The 20,966-nt window shown below is 43.1% G+C and overlaps 1 protein-coding gene across 15 annotated transcripts in view; it reads left to right on the plus strand.

The window, feature by feature from the left end:
* LOC147712744 (polymeric immunoglobulin receptor-like) overlaps window positions 1–20,966 on the plus strand; it is a 325,822-nt gene that overhangs the window by 119,389 nt on the left and 185,467 nt on the right. For 7 of the 15 annotated variants that reach the window (XM_086923402.1, XM_086923403.1, XM_086923399.1 and 4 more), the window contains one exon: window positions 18,366–18,411. The exons of the other annotated variants lie outside the window; for them this stretch is intronic. The gene's annotated coding sequence lies outside the window, so the exon portion shown is untranslated. The remainder of the gene's footprint in view (window positions 1–18,365; window positions 18,412–20,966) is intronic. 15 annotated transcript variants of the gene reach the window in all.

The raw sequence follows: 20,966 nt of genomic DNA on the forward strand, positions 1-20,966 counted from the left end.
TCAAGTCCCCCAGACCAACATGAAATGCACACTGAGTTTAATATGCATTGCTTATTGACACTGCGTTTATCCATACGATATTTATTCAATCAATGTTTTTTTCCACATGTTTATTTATATTTGATCACACACATTGACTTATACCACGAGCGATAGCACAGGCAGATAATCACACAGTTTACTCTAGATACACAATGAGTTTAAGACATTTAGCTAACATAGTCCGTTTTTAGTGTTCACGCGCCTACACACCATGTCATCGGATCTAGAAGTACATAGAGATTATCGGAGATAGAGCGACGCATGCCGTAACCTATGGAGGGAGAATACTTCATAGCGGGTGTTTGAAACGCACACGGTAAGACAGTGCAACATTTAGTAACGTCAGTAATTTCCTGTCGAGCCTTAAAATCTTAAACATTTGTAACTTGATAGTTACACCGAGGTCTATCTTTGTTGTTTATCGTTCACAGTATCAGGTATGAGAAATTGCAAGAAGTGCCTAAGGTCAGTGCACGTTTACAGAACCGTGGACATTTGAATATTCGATTGTATACATAACTATCACTTGTGGAGCATAATGCATGCATCGTATTATGAGGGTCATGACACCTGAGATTGTACATGAGGGATATAAGGTTTAACATGACAGTTATAATGAACACAATCCATGAACGTACAGGGGTCACGTGAGATAAATGTATTGAAGTTACTTTAAGTAGCCATTACTTGTTTATGTACCTACTTGTTTATGTACCGACATATGATTTGATGTATTATTTCAGAAAAAATTCCCCTGAGGAAGAGTAGTCATGCTTGAAATGCATCGGGCATTTAAGAAGTGAAAAAATGTAATGAATTTTGAAAGTTATGATATTGAATAACGACGTACCTATGAAAATTAAAGAAAAGAAAGCATAAATAATATGTGAACATATTTATTTGAAAAGAGTATGAAATATTGCTTCGAGTGCTTATGTGACAGTGAATCTTGGAGCCAAGAAACACGCATTTGTATCTAGTATCAACCCCCAATGCTCAGTGGGAGATTCACATAAGGCACCAACCACATTGTGAACAACATCACAAACTCTCAAGATTATATTTTTTAATTTACCGAGTGCGGAGCCACATCCCAATTGGTTTGTATCATCTACAAACAGACTCCACATCTTATGTAAAAAGCAATGGTCTTACACATTAGATATATACTTTGCAGTTATATGCAATTGTAGAACTATCCCTTTAGCAGCAGAATGGCATGAATATATATGCACTATTAATAGGTACTAATAACACATGCCATTCCCAATATTGCATACCCCTTTCAGTTGCAATGGTCAATAAATCACTGGTTTTGACTTTGCCTCGTGACCAAGCCCCTCAATCACTCACATTGCACCAGCCAATGATACAGGTTGCCCCTTCTAGTGACACTTTGATTAGAGTGTCAGGGCAACCTACAGTGCAAGCGAATAGTCACTGGGTGTTTTACATCCATATTAGGCCTTTAGGCACTCAGTGGCACCTTCAGGAGTGTGGGTAAATATCTTCCCCATAGGCAAATGACTGTGAAACATCTCTGGCAGAGGTGCGAGCTTCAGTTGATCCAAGCAGCCAATCGTGGGTGCCCACAAGGCGCAATGAGATTCCTCGGGTCTAGTCACAATATTTTCCACAAAAGGGTACCTTGCGGAGTGGGTCCGAGTAGAGGGAGCCAACCACCTCAGATGGAGGCTGCAATGTCAGGCACTGTCATCAACCTGATCTGGAGGTTGGAGAGAGTCTAGGCTTCCAGTGCCTTCAGCGAACTCAGCACATGCCCCCCAATACTCCTCAAACAACACACGCCATGGAGTGCAAGATAAGCCAGGTTTCGGGTTGCAAGCACTTATGTTTTTGCATCCGAGGTGGGCCACTGATTTTTACCAGCACACTCCTCTGCACAGTGTGATCGCAGCACATGTGAGGATGATCCTTCTCCCAACCAACAATCATTTCCACCCGTTTCTGACACTCCCTGCATGTTCCTTACGATCTTGTGGAAATGGGGAGAGCCTTTCTGTCACTGGGATCTCGTGACTAGGAGGCCAGCGAACCAGCCCTGGAAGAGTGCTTTGGGAACCGGGCCTTGAGAGTTGGCAATTTGTTGCAGTCCAGAAACCTCCAGACAAAATCCACAAAGTGATAGTCCCCTTCCTGGAGCATGACAAGCCCCAGGCCACCACAAGTCTGCGGATAATTCAGTTGCTTTTCCTCCTGTCTCAATGGTTCCTCTTGTCGATGTTCCAGCATCGAACCAGCATAGTATGGTTCCAATCCCAAAAGTGTCTCTAACTTCTGTGGGCAGAGCCACAGTAGTTATACCCACAATGGCCTTTGAAGATGAGATCATTTCAAAAGGTCACCTTTGGAATTCAAAGACCCTCTCTAAATGTTGTCCTGTCTGTCACTCTACCCCGGGAGGTTGACTTACTATCTTTAGTGGGGCCAACACTCTGCCCCCTGGAATGCAGGTGCCAATTCCACCCCCTTGTATATGTCCCAGGATGCCCCCTCAGAGCCAGCAGTCTGCAGCTTCACCTGAGCCCCTAATTTATGGCTTTCTATCAGGAATACACAGATGTATTTGTCCCCCAGCACCCAGATGTGAATTGGAGAAAGGCTGATGCGCTTTAAAATGCCCACTTTCCTAAGGTGATATTTCCACATTAGTAATTTTCAATCCACTTGCACTACTGGAGAGGATTTGCCATTACAAAACTAATCAATATCAAACACTATACTGCTTCTCTTCTGCACGTGAGAAATACTGCTCAATAGCCTTTCCCTGAATTTCCAATGTTAATCAATGCAAGAAGCAGATCCCATTGAACCAAACATACGATCCAGTGTCATTCACTATCATTGCATTTAGCTCAACCACACAAATGCCCTACTTCTTCCTGACACCTCACCATGTCCCCATGGAGTACTCTGATGTACAGCGGCGATGCATGCAGAACCTTGTCAATGCCAATCTGGATAACAGTAACCTGCACACACAGGCCCACCAAAGCAAATCTGTGGCATGGTTAAAGATCATCCACAAGATAAGTGACTATAAAAGGCTGGGACCAGTGGAGAAAAAGAATTGTCAAAGAAACAAATGTATACGTAAAAATTATATATTTAATTAACAATAAATAAAAATCATATAGAGACTCAGAAACATAAGTCAAACTATATGATACAATAAAATTGTGACACAAACGCTTCTTGACAACAAAAATCATACATATTCAATAAAAACCAAATACATCATAATAATAGTGCAAATAATTGGAATTTAGTACAAGAGGACTCGACGCGCGTTTCGGCAGTAGGGGAACTGCCTTCTTCAGTAGTCGTTGGTAAGGCTCTGAAAGGAATATTTATAAAAACATATTATAGATAACATTACATATATTCTACAACATATTCTTTATTTACATGTATCTATCTATCTGTGTATTTATCTGTTAAAAAGTACATCATTCTTAACAACTCCAAATCTACCTAACAGGTCCAGACACAAAACATTAGTCACTTAAGGTCATATGATAGACAGATATATATAAGGTCAGTGCAGTACTTAGCTAGACAGAAAAACTGATCAGCATTGTAATTTACCTTACTCATACAGACACCAGATGGTCGTTTATGATCACATTTATACATAGATTCTCAACTCGGATTAACGTGTCTAAACTGATCAAGAGATATATTGTTATCGTTTTCATTAAAAATCAACTGGTATCAAAACAACTTACATTTTGCATGTATTACTTCGTATGGTGAAGGAAAATCGATGATAACTTCCTTAGCGTTGATAAAAGGGTAGAAGAATACAAACCCACTTGATGGGACTAGCACCTAATTTAAATATAAAATAGACATTTTGTATAACATTAGTCTAATTTCTTTAAGTTGGGGGTATATTTTTTGAACACAATGAAAATAGAGGTTAAGTACATTAAAGGGTCTTTCGAGATCAATGACGGGATATACAAAAAACATGACGAGCAAGGATATATATTTGTAATTTCTTGCTGTCTTATGGGCTATTTCAGGTGAATCTTGATGTGAAAATACTTCTGCTGTGGAGTCATGCTAATAAGGTATTGTTAATATATATATTTAGACTGTAAAGAATCATATGTCAACGCGGGTCAGAGGACAGCGGTCTATATAGGATAAAGATCGCCTATAATGAAGATAAATCTAGAGATAGAAATTAGTAATTTATTAACGTTCTTTACCTAGAGACGATAACTTAGCAAGTTATCGTCTCTAGGTAAAGAACGTTAATAAACCGCTGTCTCGAAAGACCCTTTAATGTACTTAACCTCTATTTTCATTGTGTTCAAAAAATATACCCCCAACTTAAAGAAATTAGACTAATGTTATACAAAATGTCTATTTTATATTTAAATTAGGTGCTAGTCCCATCAAGTGGGTTTGTATTCTTCTACCCTTTTATCAACGCTAAGGAAGTTATCATCGATTTTCCTTCACCATACGAAGTAATATATGCAAAATGTAAGTTGTTTTGATACCAGTTGATTTTTAATGAAAACGATAACAATATATCTCTTGATCAGTTTAGACACGTTAATCCGAGTTGAGAATCTATGTATAAAGGTGATCATAAACGAACATCTGGTGTCTGTATGAGTAAGGTAAATTACAATGCTGATCAGTTTTTCTGTCTAGCTAAGTACTGCACTGACCTTATATATATCTGTCTATCATATGACCTTAAGTGACTCATGTTTTGTGTCTGGACCTGTTAGGTAGATTTGGAGTTGTTAAGAATGATGTACTTTTTAACAGTTAAATACACAGATAGATAGATACATGTAAATAAAGAATATGTTGTAGAATATATGTAATGTTATATATAATATGTTTTTTATAAATATTGCTTTCAGAGCCTTACCAACGACTCCTGAAGAAGGCAGTTCCCCTACTGCCGAAACGCGCGTCGAGTCCCCTTGTACTAAATTCCAATTATTTGCACTATTATTATGATGTATTTGGTTTTTATTGAATATGTATGATTTTTGTTGTCAAGAAGTGTTTGTGTCACAATTTTATTGTATCATATAGTTTGACTTATGTTTCTGAGTCTCTATATGATTTTTATTTATTGTTAATTAAATATATAATTTTTACGTATACATTTGTTTCTTTGACAATTCTTTTTCTCCACTGGTCCCAGCGTTTTATAGTCACTTATCTTGTGGATGGCCTAGGATTTTTTACCCAAGTTGGTCTAACCCTGCCCTAGGAATCTGTACATTGTCGATACCCAGGGGGTCCTTGTTTTCTCACACTTGCATGGTTAAAGATCTACATCTGTGGGTGGCACAACCAGTGCTGCAGGCCCAGGGAGGAGCATTTGATTTACATGTTCTAGGTAAGATTTTATACCCCTAGACAAGGGACTTACAGCTAACTAAAATCTCATATATACACCAATCACCAGTACTTGTATCACAGGCACACCACTTTGGCACTGAATAACAGTGTCAAAAAGGCTCAAAGACTTAAGACTAGCACACAGATCAGTGGGAAACCAGAAGTGTATGTGTGGGTCTGGGAGTGTGTGTGTGTGTCTGCCTGTATTGATCTGTGAGTGTCTGTGTGGGTCTGTGAGTGGCTGTGTGAGTACCTTTGTGGGTCTGTGGGTTGGTCTGTGAGTGCCTGTGTGGGTCAATGAGTGGGTGTACTAGTGGCGCTATGGGTCTATGAATAGGTGTGTGAGTACCCATGTGGGTTTGTGAGTGGGAGTCTCAGGGGTTGTATGAGTGGTTAAGTGGGTGTATGAGTGGTTATGTCTGTGGGTGGGTGTGTGAGTGGTTGTATGGATAGGTGAATAGATGTGTGAGTGGATGTTGGGTGTGTGAGTGGGTGTGTTACTGGTTGCATAAATCTCTAAGTTTGGTGTGTGAGTTGTGTCAGTGAGGGGTGCGTAAGTGGTTATATGTGTCTGTCAGTGGATGTGTGAGTGAATGTATGGGTGAATGAGTGGGTGTATGAGAGGTTGTATGGTGCTTTGTCTGTGAATGATGTCATCAGCGGTGTCATTTTAGATGTCATTTTAGATGTCATCAGTGATGTCACTGACCAGGACATGAGTGATGTAATATGTGAGGTAATAAGCAGTGCATTGCAGGGCCATAAGATATGGTCAGCTCAGGTAACTATAACTGCTGAATTTCTATGGTTTTGTACAAGTGCCATCTGGACCTAACTATAACGGCTCAATAACCTTTGGCTTTTAACAGTGCATATCTATGTTTTTTTTAAAAATATCTCTTAGCAACCATGTATACCTAACTACAACATCCCTGCAACCTGTATAATTTCTAAGGTTTTTTACATTTTATTTCCGAACTGTATTCTTTAACCTTTGAGAGTGGGTGTGTGAGTGGTCATATAGGTCATTGAATGAATGTGAGTGGCTGCATGGGGCTGTGAGTGAGTGTCTGAGTGGCTGTGTCAGTGGGTGCAGGAGTGTTTCAGTAGGTCTGCGAATGGGTGTGACAGTCTCTGGGTTGGTCTGTGAATGGGTGCATAAGTATGTTGGTGGGTGTATGACTGGGTGTGTTAGGGCATGTGTGGCTCTCTGAGATGCTGTGTAACTGTCTCGGTGGGTCTGTCAGTAGGTGTGTATGTGTCTGAGTGGGAATGTGACTGGGTGTGTGAGTGTCTCAGTGGGTCTCTTAGTGGGTCTGTGACTTTCTGCATGGGTATGAGATGGGTGCACTGAGTGTCTGAGTGGGTCTCTGAGTGGGTGCATGTGTGTCAATGGGTCTGTGAGTGGATGCACGAGTCTCTGAGAAGTGGGTGAGTGGGTCTCTGAGTGAGTGAATGAGTGTCTGAATGGGTTTGTAAGTAGGTGCATATGTTTCTGAGTGGGTCAGCAAATGGGTGTGTCAGTGTCTGAGTGGGTGTGTAAATGGGTGCATAAGTATGTTTGTAGGTGTATGACTGGGTTTGTGAGTGCATGTGTGACACTCTGAGTTGGTATGTGAGTGCCTCTGTGGGTCTGTGAGTGGGTCCATGAATGCCTATGTGGATCAGTGAGTGGGTGCATGAGTGTCTCACTGGGTCGGTGAGTGGGTGTATCAGGGTATGAGTGGGTCTCTGGGTGGGTAAGTAACTGTCTGTGAGGGTCTGTCAGTGGGTGTATATGTGTCAGAGTGGGTGTGTGACTGGGTTTGTGAGAGCCTAAGTGGATCTGTGAGTGGCTGCATGACTGCATGGATGAGTGACTGGGTGCAAAGTGTCTGAGTGGGTCTCTGAATGGGTATATGAGTGTCTAAATGGGTTGGTAAGTGGATGCATACGTTTCTGAATGGGTCAGTGAATGGATGCATCTGTGAGTGGGTGCATAATGTCTGAGTAGGTTTGTGAGTGGGTGTGAGAACGACTGAATTTTCCAACAAACTCCCCTGCTATAAATGACTTGGCTGCACTGACATGCGACTGACTGAGTTTTTCATAGCTCCTGTGACAATCACTGAGTTTAAATTAACCTGAATAAGCTAGCAACATCACATTTTGACTGGCCTGCAATGCAACTGATCAATATTAAACAAATCTGGCAGCCTTTCAGATGCAGCCGACTGACTTCAACAATGAGTGCTAAATCCAGTCCAGTTTTATCACATTCTTTTTTCACAATTCTTTGCCTTGTGAAATGGGTACATTTGCTTTTCCACATGCATGCATGGCTACATGTTGTGAATAAAAAGTAAAGGAGTAGTAGACAAGTGACTGGAGGCCTCTGAATTTCTTACAAAAACCTCAGACATTCTGGCTTAAAATAAGGGAGCTTGACATGTGAATGACTTTTTCAAAGCCATCAAGATAACTAGTTTCATGGGTGAAAAGCTATTTCTGTTATTACTACCTGGGATTAGTAGTACTGTTTGATCAATTAGAAAACCAGACCAACTAAACACAGAATGCATGACAGGATGAGCTTCTTACCCATGGAACTGTGAAACTGGGGAGCTCTTCCTTTTCGAAGCACTGCTGGTCTTTCAGATGCACCAGATTAGCATGCCAATGACTCTGTACTGTCCACCTGAGCTTACAACATTCTAAATCAGGCCTCCAAAATGCAACACAAATGTCTCCCAATTGAGGTACAGCTTCATATCACTTCTAGAATGCATGGAACACAGACAGTTGTGATGAGGGAAATTAGTATGCCATTGCCCAGTGATCATTCTAGGAAGGCCCTGGCTGTAATTTCACATGTTGGGATAAAAACTGGGGATTTTTTGGGCCCCCAAAACCATTTGTCTCTAGAAAGAAGGATTATATGCTGTTTTGTGGAAAAGATACTTTGGGCCTTACTATGAATTTGGCGGTCCAGTGGACCGTTGTATCGGCAGTGGAGATCCAAGCGCAGTGAGCTATGTGGTCTGACTGCCATATAATGAGTTGGATGGATCAGCTTTGCAAAGACCGCCACTGGACCAGCAAGACTTCCAGCAGGCCGTGACTGCTGGGTTCGTGGTCAGGGAAAGGCAGCCACCATAGGGCGGTACAGGGGAGCTGCAGCGCTGTTTGTATTGAGTTGCTTGTTCCACAGGCAGACTATTGCGGTCTGACAGCCCGCTTCAAGGTGGTGGTGATGAAGGATTTGGGGTGCGTACGCTCCCCTTTCTTCTTCCAGGCAGATTCCAACATTGGTCCCTCTGTCCAGGTACCCCCTTCACAGCTGGATATTCATAAGGAGGATTACAACCTTTCATGCGGCAATCTACAGGAGAGTCTTTTTCGTACCATATACCCATTGCCTGGACTGTTCACATATGGACTGAACACCTGTAATGGGTATATGGTATTGTTCCACATATCATGCATATGTGTGCATACAACACATATGCAGGTAAAATGATCACAGAGCCATCAATATATTTGGTAGCAGTACTCACCACCGCTGCAAGATCCCTGCCTCCACATGGTAATACGCCGTTCTTTGGACTGCCAGAGCCGTGGGCTGCTGGCAGGGGCAGTTGCGGTCCAATGGCGGTCGGACTGCCAAACTCTAATAAGGGCCTTTCTTTGTCTCTCGGAAGAAATGAGTGATAACCTTCTTCCTGAATACGGGCTTTCAAAAACCTCTTGTGAGCTTTGCTTGATCAAAAGCCCTTCTTGGAAGTTTATGCACTGCCCAGTGGCGTAACGAAACTTGAGGGGGCCCCCCTGCAAACACACAGAGGGGGGCCCCCCATTCTGGCCGCCTGGCCCACCACCTACTACTTTGCCCCAAATCTGGTAAATTTTGATTTGAAATCTCCAACATATAATGAAATGCATCTATATTCTGGAGAGTTGATGGAAGTTCAGGCGGTGGTTGAACTAGTTGTGGAGGGCTTTGTAGCTGTGGATCGGAATCTTGAATTGACATCTTTTTTGATTGGGGATCCTGTGGAGCTTCTTGAGGTGGGGGCGGGGGTGATGCAGGTTCGCTCAGGGAGGTGGAGGATGAGCCTGGCTGCTGAATTCTGTATGGTTTGCAGTCTCTTCAGGAGGTGCAAGGTGAGTCCTACATAGAGTGCGCTGCCGTAGTCCAGCTAACTGGTGACTAGGGCTTGAGTGACAGTTCATCTAGTGTTGAAGTGGAGCCATTTGATGATCGCACAAACCATGAGAAGAGTGAGGAAACAGGTGGAGGAGATTGCATTGATATTGTTTTCATGGTGAGCTTGCGGTCCAGGAGAATGACAAGGTTAGGGGAGTGGTCGGAATGGGTGAGGGTTCTATTTCGGATGGCCACCAAACAGCGCTCCACGGGGAGGAGGAGCCCCCGAAGATGAGCACTCCCATTTTATCTGTGTTATATTTTGGTAGACACCTTTCATCCAGTCGGTGACGCTCGTCATGCACCTGCAGAAGTTGGCCTTTGCGGTAAAGGGGTCAAAGAAATGAAAATATGAGATGGTGGTAAAAGAACTAACTTCCTCAGATATGACAAAGGCTTAGCACTTTTCTGCAAGTGGGGTGTTAAGCACCAAGCACTAGATTAAAGGGGACAATTGCCACCGAGAACGAAAACCAGTGATCAACACACAGGCTTTTAACTTGACCCTCTGTCCCAAGGGTACACGCATAATGTGACGGCAACAGTCAAGTTATGCTCCCAGGTGGAACTGTTGTCAGCAATCTGGCTGATTTCAAATGTTACACAAAAGTCGGCTGTAAGTCTGAGAAAGACACCACAGCCATAAACTAGTATTGACAAAAATCAGGAAAACAGTCAACTGAATTCTGTTGAGTGGTCAAGTATGCAAATAGCCTTTCAATTGACTTAAACAGAAAAACTATTTTACCACAAGAGTCACTTTCAGTGCCGATGACAATCGGGGGTCTACAAGAAAGGTTCTTGGCTGTCTAGCTGGTTCAAGACATGTCTGCGGGCAGGTGACAATATGAAGTGCATCTCTGCCTGTGAAATTTAGGTTTGGAAAGACTGACCAGTCCATCTATTGAGGGACAGCAAGAGGTCAACCAAAGAATTAGCCAGTTGGGCAAAAAGTACAGAGTTAATTTCTTAAACATTTCCTGTTCCATGCCAAGGGAAATGGAGAGGACCAGCAAACTCAACACAACCACCCAAGAGAAAATCCGGGAGATTGCACCCTAGGTGAACCAACACAGAACAAATGAATCCAAACTTCTGAGTCCTATTTGGCCAAGAGAAGCTTTACCTTTTTTGAAGCAGTGAATGTTGCAGGACTGTAAATAGAATCCTTCTTAAACTATGGGCCAGATGACATCAATCATGCTTTGGAGCGCCAATTTGGTATGAAGACAAAATGGTGCTTGTACCCTTGTGTTTATAATGTACAACTGTACTGGTAATTGTTGCCAAATATCAGGAGTTTAAAGAAAACATTTTGGTAGCTGAGTGGAACTCTTTTTACGTAATTTTTATAAAGAACTCAATTTTCAGCATAGAATTTTGTATTTGTATAAAAAATTGTACCTGTACAAATGAACCACTGTATGACATTTGCAGCATTTAGTTGGTAAGAAAGTCACAGTTATATATAAAAATAGCAAACAGTATCCAAAACAATAACCCCCTCTATGAAAAAATAGACAGTTTAAAAAAGCATTGCTCAACAATACAACTGAGCAGCACTCACTAGGTTTACACCAAAGATGATAGACTGGCAACTGGGGCAAAACAAGCCACCACCCGGTATCATTATGAGCGTACAATAAATTACACCACTGAGCTTATTTGATATAGTGCAGACCAAAAAATGTGTCTACCGTTTAAGCAGAAGTCCAAGATACATGCTTGAATGTCTGGAAATCCATAGGGGATAATTTTACATGTAATACTTCTTGGGAATAATTTACATAGTCAGTGGTAAGCCTGAAAAAAGATCTAGAAGGTATACACCTGTCGTGGATCCCACAGTGGCTGGCATGGCATATGTTGCAGACAAAAATTAGGGCGCAAAAAACGTAAATTTTGGTTAAGTTGGTCAGTATAGTGGTACGTGTGCTTTCTATTAGGAAGTACTCAACTGTTCCAGACACCTTACCTAAATATGCAGCAATGATCTGGAAGAGGATTTCAGATGCAGGCTGGGGTACGAAGAAGAGCAGTGATATGTTGAATGTTATTTTGTATGAAGCTATTTTAAGTTACTTCAAAAATATTTATATATGAGTTATGTTTTATCATTGAAAGTTTGGATTTGTGAACTGTACAGTCAATGATACGTCACTGAATGGAAGTGAACTTGGTGGGAGAAAGTTCAATAGTTCTGGTTGGGGCAGCCACGTGCAGCAAGAAATGTTGTAAAACTTGGTCTGATGAGTATCTCCAATGAACACGCATTCAGAACGGGGCATATAACATATGTTTCTTTATCTGATACGAACAAGTAGACATCATTTTTTTAAAATCAAAAGTCAACCTTAATTTAAATTGTGCAATAATTTTGAAAAATTAGATTTACATTAAGTTTGTCAATTCTTCATATCAACAAGAACCTTTCAAAAATGAAAGCAGATGATTTCTTTTTTACTTCATTATCACAGCAACAGGCTACCTTTCGGGTGCTTGATACAAAAGGGTAGAAGTGAGTAGACCCGGGATGGCGGAGTTTAGATGAGTGAGGTTGGCATAGTCAGGGTAGTTGTTGGGCTGAAAACAACACTCGGGAATAAAGTTAAACAGCAACTGTCCCGATATAAATTAAGGGCTGATGTGTTAAGGGAATTTTTAACTGTACTTTATTTGGTCGTGTTAACAAAAGTTACTACACATGCTCACAGTTTACATATTTGAGCAGCATGTTTTGTGGACGGTGTCTGCGCGGGGAGTCTGTAACACCAGTGGATGTGACACTTAAGTACACATCTGAGACACGTGTCATGTACCTTTAACAGCAAGACCGTGGTTACAATCTCACTTACCAATAAAGAAAAATTCAGCGCTCGCAAGTGCCTCTGTGGCTGTCCTGGCGTAGAAAGGCCAGTTCTTGAAAAGTCCAGTCTCTGCTCCTCGGCTCTGAACCTCTCCACACTCAGGCCTGATACTTCTGTGGGGAACTTGGGCACGCACGTCATACTTGGGGATGTTTGTTTCCCCCCTCTTTCCCTTGAATGAACCACAGTCAGGCTGAGTGCTGAGGTTTCAAGTGGGCGCTGTGCGGGGAAATTCTGAAACTTGTGGAGCACAGGACTAGCCCACAGCAGAAACCCTGCTTACTGCTCGCCAAACTGGTGCTGTCGAAGCTAGCGCTGTCCATCTCCTGAGAGAACCCAGACGAGACAGCCAGCTGGAAAGAAAGGAATGTTTTCAACCTTAAGGGTAGCTGGCGCAGAAGTGGAGAACTGCGCGCCACAAACCATTTAATTTAAAAAGAGACCACGGCGAGGTGCAATGACGGGGACACGTAACGTAACAAGTTACGTAACCTATCACATCCATGCAGAAGTGATGTGTTGTGCCTGCTGGCTTCAGAGGGGCCCACTGGAGCGCAGGGCCCCCCAGAACTGCGCGCCACAAACCATTTAATTTAAAAAGAGACCACGGCGAGGTGTAAATGTAAATGTAAATGTATAGGCATTTATATAGCGCACTACTTACCCGTAGGGTCCCAAGGCGCTTCGACCGCTGCAAAACCCTGCCTGGCTTCCCTGAGAGATGGTCCCTTAATGGGTATCTCCAGGGTGAGACCAGGCATCCCCGGCGGTCTGGTGGGGCCGTTAGTGAAGATGAGGCAAGCTAATGCCCAGAGTTGCCGAGTGTGATCGCTGATCAGAGTGGGCACCGAGGCGAGAGAATGATCAAGTCCGCTGACCCTGGTCCAGAAACCTGCCGCGCCGGGAATCGAACCCTGGTCTCGGGCCGTCCTCTGCTCTCGGGTCTGCCGCCTCTAACCAGTGAGCCACACTACTTCACTAGGTGCAATGACGGGGACACGTAACGTAAGTTACGTAACCTATCACATCCAAGCAGAAGTGATGTGGTGTGCCTGCTGGTTTCAGAGGGGCTTCCTGGACAGAGGGGCCCCCTGGAGCGCAGGGCCCCCGGGAACTGTGCGCCACAAACCATTTAATTTAAAAAGAGACCACGGCGAGGTGCAATGACGGGGAAACGTAACGTAAGTTACGTAACCTATAACATACAAGCAGAAGTGATGTTTTGTGCTTGCTGGCTTCAGAGGGGCCCCCAGGAGCGCGTGCCCCCCGCAACGCGGGGGCTGCGGGGGCCTCTGTTACGCCCCCGGCACTGCCACAGACAAACCTGTGCTTCACTGTTAGGCGTCTATCTAAATTTTACAATTAGTATTATTTTTTTACAATTCTGCATCAGTACCTCAGTGGGAACACCTTCCAGCAACAAATGAGACTCTCTCTTTGTTGCTCTCAAAGCAAAGTCTGCTTTTGTCAAGGCAATGTATGTTGTGTGCGCCATTGTTCCACTGGTGTCATCCCGTGACCGTACTGCTCTTTGCAGCTCAAGATGTTCTTCATCTTACTAATGCACATTATTGCGCCATTGTGTATGACGGTGACAGTGAATGATAGTATGCAGTGTAGTTAAACAGGGAGATCACACCACCTACATCATCCATTTACCATTTTAAGGCAACCTTCATAGGAAATCCCACTGTGGCCTTCCTTTTTCTAATCTCCCAGCACTACCAGAATAGGGCAAACAGCAAAACTGGTAGATGTTAGCTCCAAGATTTTCAACCCTAATTTAGGTATTATCCCAAGTGATCGCTGTTCATGTAGTGTACTGGGCATCGGTCGGGAGGAATTCTCTCTATTATTATAGCTTTTACGAAGAGGTCCTAAGTTGATTGTTCAAAACAATATTATAGTAGATTCCTTTAAATACGCAGGGCACTAGCTGAGAAGAACATTCTACAAGCCATGAAGTTTAGATTTATTATCCTATCTCCGATAGCTCCTGTTTTTGACTATTCTGGAAAAGTGTGCTATCATCCAAATGCAGACCTCTTCAGGTCTTCGAAAATTTTGGGACATTGGCAGCTAGGTCTGTGTCTTAATAGTTGTATAGAAACTGCACTCCTGGATGTGGGATGTTGGAATTCACAGAGGTTATTATTTACGCTCTGAGATCTGTAGGGTATGTTTGACGTGCTCAACAACTATTTCTTTCTGTCTGCTTTGCTGACATCTCTATCTCTTTTTCCACGCGGTGTCCACAGTACAATATTCCTGGCTTCTAAAAGTGTTGTACTGGCTGTCGGTTTCGACAGACTTTGGATTACACAAGTAGCAAAAAGAAATGTATCTTTGCTTCCTTCTGTGAGACCTGCAGTTTAATCATCTGAAAGGACCTGCCCGAAGAGAGCAATGCAAATGTATTAGTGTGCAGATTTTATTGTGAGTGCAGCTCTCAGCCTTGAGCCCTTAGGGTGGGCAGAGATTTGAGCGGTGGGGGTTTCTCAGGAGCTAATTTAAGACGTTTACAGTACGTCTAACATGAGGATGCAGGCACCGTGAAGCACTGCAGACCTCAGATGTACTGGATGCACTCTGCCTTCACCTGCGCAAAAGCAGCACATCTCATTAGCTCCATCGGGGGTCTGTGGCAAATATTTTTTTTAATGCTTTTTTGCCCTGGAAGGCAACTTCTGGTACCCTAGGACCAGAGTGAAGGGGCCAGTATATTGCAACCTTGCCTTTTTTCTTTTTTTCTAATCTGTTTTCAGGGATTCTGATGATGCTGAGCCAACCTGGATCTTCAGCCAACACTTCCAACACTTCACAGTTGAAGTGTTGGCAGCCAATGAGATCTCAGCATGATACCGGGAGGGTTCGCAGAGCCTTCGCGTTGCTAGATATCCACATTTGTTTTTTCTTTAATACCTCTGAAACTACTAAATGGCTTTGAACCAATTTGTAAAAAGTTCCCTTTCTGGACCAATAGCTAGTTTTCTGCCAAAGTTTGTGTAATTCGATTTGGCAGTGCGGCCTGCAGTCGTGTCTAATATTTCTATGGGAATGAACATGGGAAATGCACTTTTTTACTCTCTTTTTCTCTGCCTGCTTAACAGATCACCCCAAAAGTTCCATGCTCATCTGAAATTACAGGCACGCTGTTTATGGAAAGTTTAGCGAAGATTTGTCAAACAGCGCAAAAGATATAGGCAAGTCTACAAAGGCTTTTCCTATGGAAACATGGTCCGTACTAGAAATTAAACTCTCTGAGTGGTCGCTCTTTGATGATGTCTCCTTCGCTTGTTGTCTAAAGAGCATTAAATCTGGCTCTCCCTGTGATACCCTCCCGGCAAAAATTTAAAAACAGCTTGACCTGAACTCCCGTCCGTAGTGATGAAACTCCTTAATGCCTCCCTGACAGAATCATCTGTTCCACAGAAATGGAAACACGCGATGGCTGTCCCTTTATTGAAAAAGGCCGGAGCGGATGCTTCAACCCTTTCGAATTTTAGGCCCATTTCATTGTTGCCTATCTTTTCGAAAATTCTGGAGAGACACATTAATTCTCAACTATCTCACTTGGTTAAGAGTCCGGGCTTTCTACATCCATCTCAATCTGGATTCAGAGCTCACCACTCCACAGAAACTACACTCTTGGGAGTTACTGAGAATCTACGGCACGGTATCGATCGTGGGGAAACATCTGCACTTATCCTTTTGGATTTAAGTGCAGCGTTAGATACAGTGTCCCATTCCATTCTTCTCACATCCCTTCAATCTCTGGCAGTTGGGGGCTCATCTCTGACCTGGAGTGAGCGTACCTTTCAGGTTTTTTCGGCCAAAGCATCCTCTAAAATTTGTGCATCGGCGTACGGCGTTCCCCAGGGGTCTATTCTTAGCCCATTGCTTTTTAACATCTATGTTAGACCCCTGGCCACTATTGTGGAGGAAGCTGGTTTAACCTTATTCTCGTACGCCGATGACACACAAATTATTTTTTCCCTTTCCAATAGGGAAGATAATAATACCTCAGCTCTTAAACAGGGCTTGTCCCAGGTAGCAAGATGGATGCAGGAGAATTTCCTTAAGTTAAATGGAGATAAGACCGAGATTGTGATCCTGGGCAAGGACAAAGATCTCTGGGGCCCTCAACACTTGCCCGAGAGTATGGGTCCTACCCCGCAACCTGTGACTCAGGTTCGCAATCTCGGTTTCTTAATCAACGAAAAGCTCACAATGCGACAACAGGCTGTTAAGGTGGCTTCAATCTGTTTTGCTACCTTAAAATGGCTCCAAAAAATCTTGTGGATGCTCCCTGCCTCCACACAAAGGACGGTGGTCCAGGCTCTGATAACTTCTCGCCTGGACTACGGGAACGTCCTGTATTTGGGTGCCGATTTGAGAATAAACTCCAGGTTGTACAAAACGCGGCCGCACAGCTGTTATGTAATGTTCCTCGGAAAACATCTGCCTCCCTAGCCCTTCGTGACCTGCACTGGCTGAAAATAAAGAACAGAATTAAATTCAAGGCCTTATGGTATATCTTTAAGATAAAACAGGACTCTGCTTCTAGGTATCTTCACAATCTCATTCATGCCTACATACCTAGTCGCAGTCAGAGATCTTCAGGAAAAGGAGATTATATTGTTCCGAGATTTAGGTTGGTGAAGATGGGCGGCCGCTCATTTTCCCATCTGGGCACTAAATTCTGGAACGCCCTGCCTGTAAGGCTGAAGTTGGAAACTGATCTTCTTCGGTTTCGCAAGGGTTTAAAAACCTGGCTTTTCCAGCAATAATTCTGAACAATCTTCTGGCAGCTGCACTTATTGACGCCTGGTAGTTCTTTCTTCTCCAGTCTATCCCTTGGCGCCGGGAAACCCACTTCGGGTAGCTGTGCGCATTATAAGTTTAAATAAATAAATAAACTAAGTTTGTATATATTTAGGATTGGTGAGGGGTATAAGGTGGTAAGGGTATTTAAGGGTTTAGGACTGGGTATGGGCAGAGTGGTAAGGGAATATTTAGGGTTTGGTAGATGTATAGGGTTCCAAGAGTATTTTGTCTAAGGTTTTAGGGTTAAGTGATGGGTAAGGGCATAGGTTGGTAAGAGCATTTTTAGAGTTAAGAAGTGGGTAGAGGCATAGGTGGCAAGGATATTTTTAAGGTTTAGGGGTGGGCAAGGGCAGAAGAAAAGAAAACAATACATTAAAAAGTATATGTATTCTTACTGAAAAAAAAACAAAGGTTGGAGTAATGTTTTGGTTAGGTGAATATGTTAGTGACAACATTAACTTTTTGAGGGGAAACAAAAACACAGAAATTCACCGGCAGAGCTAACTATAACTTGCACCCCCAACATGCACTGCTGAGGCCTCGCATATTACATCACTCATGACATGTTGTACAACATAATTTATGACATCCCTCAAGAGATCCCAAATGACTTCATTGATGACTCACTGATTACATCATCCAATGAGTGTGCTAGTTTGTTTTATAGTTTACATTGTGGTGGGTAACCTTCATATTATGTCCCCACCCAATGTTGTGCTGCTTGTGTCCAGCTAATGGGCGTGAGTATTTACAAAACACATTTGCTCCTAATGCATTAGATGTGTATAGAGGTAATCAACATATAACAAATCTTTGTATTGAAGAGTAACTCTGTGTGCAGATGATAGTTGACGACTTGTGTCCAGTATGTTCCACGCACGTTTTCTGATTCTGCAGAAAATGTTTTCAATAGGGCAAAGATTTATTAGACAGTTATTAGATAGTTATTAGACAGAATTGTCTTAGCCTGACATTTTTTACATAATGTAGAAGACTGTGTGAGCCAGGTACTAATATATGTATATGTGTTTCTTTTTCTTCAGAAAATGGGCTATTTGTAAAGCTTTCACCACAGAATAAAGGCTGCAGGTAGTATAATCTTTACTACCTTCAGACCTTGGTTACTTTAAGTGAATAGTGCACTTTTTGATAGGTGTTGCAGAGTGTGTACACTGTTCTTAGGAGATACTTTTAATAATCTGTGGTGTATTTCTCACGAGAGTTTCACTGTCTTTAACCAGTGTAGTACAGAGTAAACTCCCTCCATAGAGTAAACACTGTTTACAGTACCCGCTTTTCTGCTCAAATCCACTTAATTTCTCACTGTGTGTTCCGTGACTGTTAGGAGTTTGATATAGATAAAAGTGTTGGTAGGAGCGAATTCATTTAACAGTGATATACATATTGAACACCATGTGCAATGACGGTTTTCCATATATCTGTGGTTGATTGCTAATGTGAGCTAGGCTACCCATGAACTGTATGGTATGCAGTCAGTCTTACACATTACCCATGCTTGCTACACCAAGGGACTTGTACTTTTGATGGCCTTAATGATGCTTGATATTATTCTGAGCTATTTTGCACTTACTTTCATGCCTCTAGTGTCATACTAGTCTATGGAGAAAAATGTACAAAAGAAGCTTAGATGAAGTCATTTGTGATGTCATCAATGATGTCCTGTGAGATGTCATCAGTGATGTCATAAAAGAGGTCAAAGAACATGTCATGAGTGATGTCTTTTGTGAGGTCATAAGCAGTGCCTGGCAGGGGTGCAAGTTATAGTTCTGCTTACTATAACTGATAAATTGTTGTATATTTTTTAGCCAAAACATTAATGTTGTCACTGACATATTCACCTAACTGTAACATTATGTTAACCTTTGTTTTATTCAGTGTATTTTGAAGGGTTTTTTGGTTTAACAAAAAGAGGTCATTTTATCACATCTAACTAAAAAGTTGCTTTAAACTTTGGGGCATACGCATAAAAATTCGGTATTACATGTCGTTAATAGCGAAAAATAAGGAATCGCAATTAAGGACATGCAAACCGCGATGCATCAATGAAATCGGTATTAATTACTGATTCGGTAAAAATCGCTATTAAATAGCGAAAGTACGTTAGCGAGACTAGCAAATACCGAATTAGCATATACCGATTCGGTATTAGTGAATCTGGTATTAGCAAAATCGGTAATAGCGAAAACGGGAAAAATACGCGACGCTTCAGAAGCAGGCTGATGACATCACAACCAGGAAGTAGGACAGCCCATGCTCCATTCAGTGTCCCGAGGAGCTCAGAGGTGGAGGCAGAGCACAGGAGCAGAGGAGCCAGACTGAACCAGCAGCAACCAGGTCTAGGCAAGCAGGACAAGATGGAGAAGGAGGCCCCCCAGCAGGGAAAGGACACACACAGAAAGAGAAAACGCAAGTTCTCTGATAAGGCACTGGAAATCCTGATAGAGTGTGTGACCAGCAACAATGACAGACTATTTGGGAAGTTGTCACTGAAGGTGCCTGAGGCCGAAAAAAGAAAGATGTGGCTGCGCATCAAGGACAAGGTCAATGCCTGCGGAGTCACCCACCGCAGAATCGACGATTTAAAAAAACGCTGGTATGATCTGCGTAAAAGGGCCAAGGAGAGGATTGCGCAGAGGGTCAAGGATACTGCAGGCACAGGTGGGGGCACATCCAATGTGACACCTAACACAGCCCTGGAGGACCTAGTGGAGTCCACCATAGAACCGGAAGCTGTTGTGGGGGTCACACGTCTGGACACCTCTGGTGCTGCGGAAGGAGGACAAGGTAAGATGCATGGCAGCGTAACAATGCAGCGTGTAGTAATTCCCTGCCCACTCCCCCATGCCAGACCCATTGCACATGTAGCTGTCACCAAAACACATACCCTCACCACTGTGTTGCACCATGGGAGTTGTACTCAATACATGAATGAGTGCATGTCTGATCCCAGAGGTGAATGAAAAGAATACAGCTGCAAAGGGCCAAATGTCTGTCCAAATAAGTACTTTATTGTGAGATGACAAAGCTATTTTCACATACAATACCATAATAATAACTATGCACCGTTTCACACACAGATGCATCCCTCATCGATTCTGACGACAGTGGCCGCCTCGTCATCTCAGAGACACCAGTGTTGAATGATACGGAGTGCTCACAGGGACCTGAAGCCACGGCCTCCCCTTCACCACCACTGCGGACAACACCTCCACCATCCTTGCGGTCAAAGATGCCACCACCACCACTGCCATCCACGCGGTCAAAGACACTACCACCACCACCGCCATCCACGCGGTCAAAGACACCACGACCACCACCATTGCGCCCCACTCTGCAGAGCCGCAGGGCAGATGTTCCCTCCCTGCTCGTGAAGGAGTCGGAGCAGAGTTCAGCACCCCAAAATGTCCCACGCCAGGCTGTCGTCACTCCAACCACCTAAACTGCAGCACGTCAGCGTATCAGACAGAGGGCTGTGCCCCTGGGTAGGGCAGATGCAAGACCGGTGGATCCGTCCGAAGGGTACAGAGTTGTGGAGACCCGGATGCTGCGTGTCCAGCGCCTGCAGGGGAGACACATGGGTGCTATGAAACTCTCCATGACGAAACTTTGCAACAAATTAGGCA

The sequence above is a fragment of the Lissotriton vulgaris genome, chromosome 5 (genome assembly GCF_964263255.1).
Source record: "Lissotriton vulgaris chromosome 5, aLisVul1.2, whole genome shotgun sequence".
Taxonomy (NCBI): Eukaryota; Metazoa; Chordata; class Amphibia; order Caudata; family Salamandridae; genus Lissotriton; species Lissotriton vulgaris.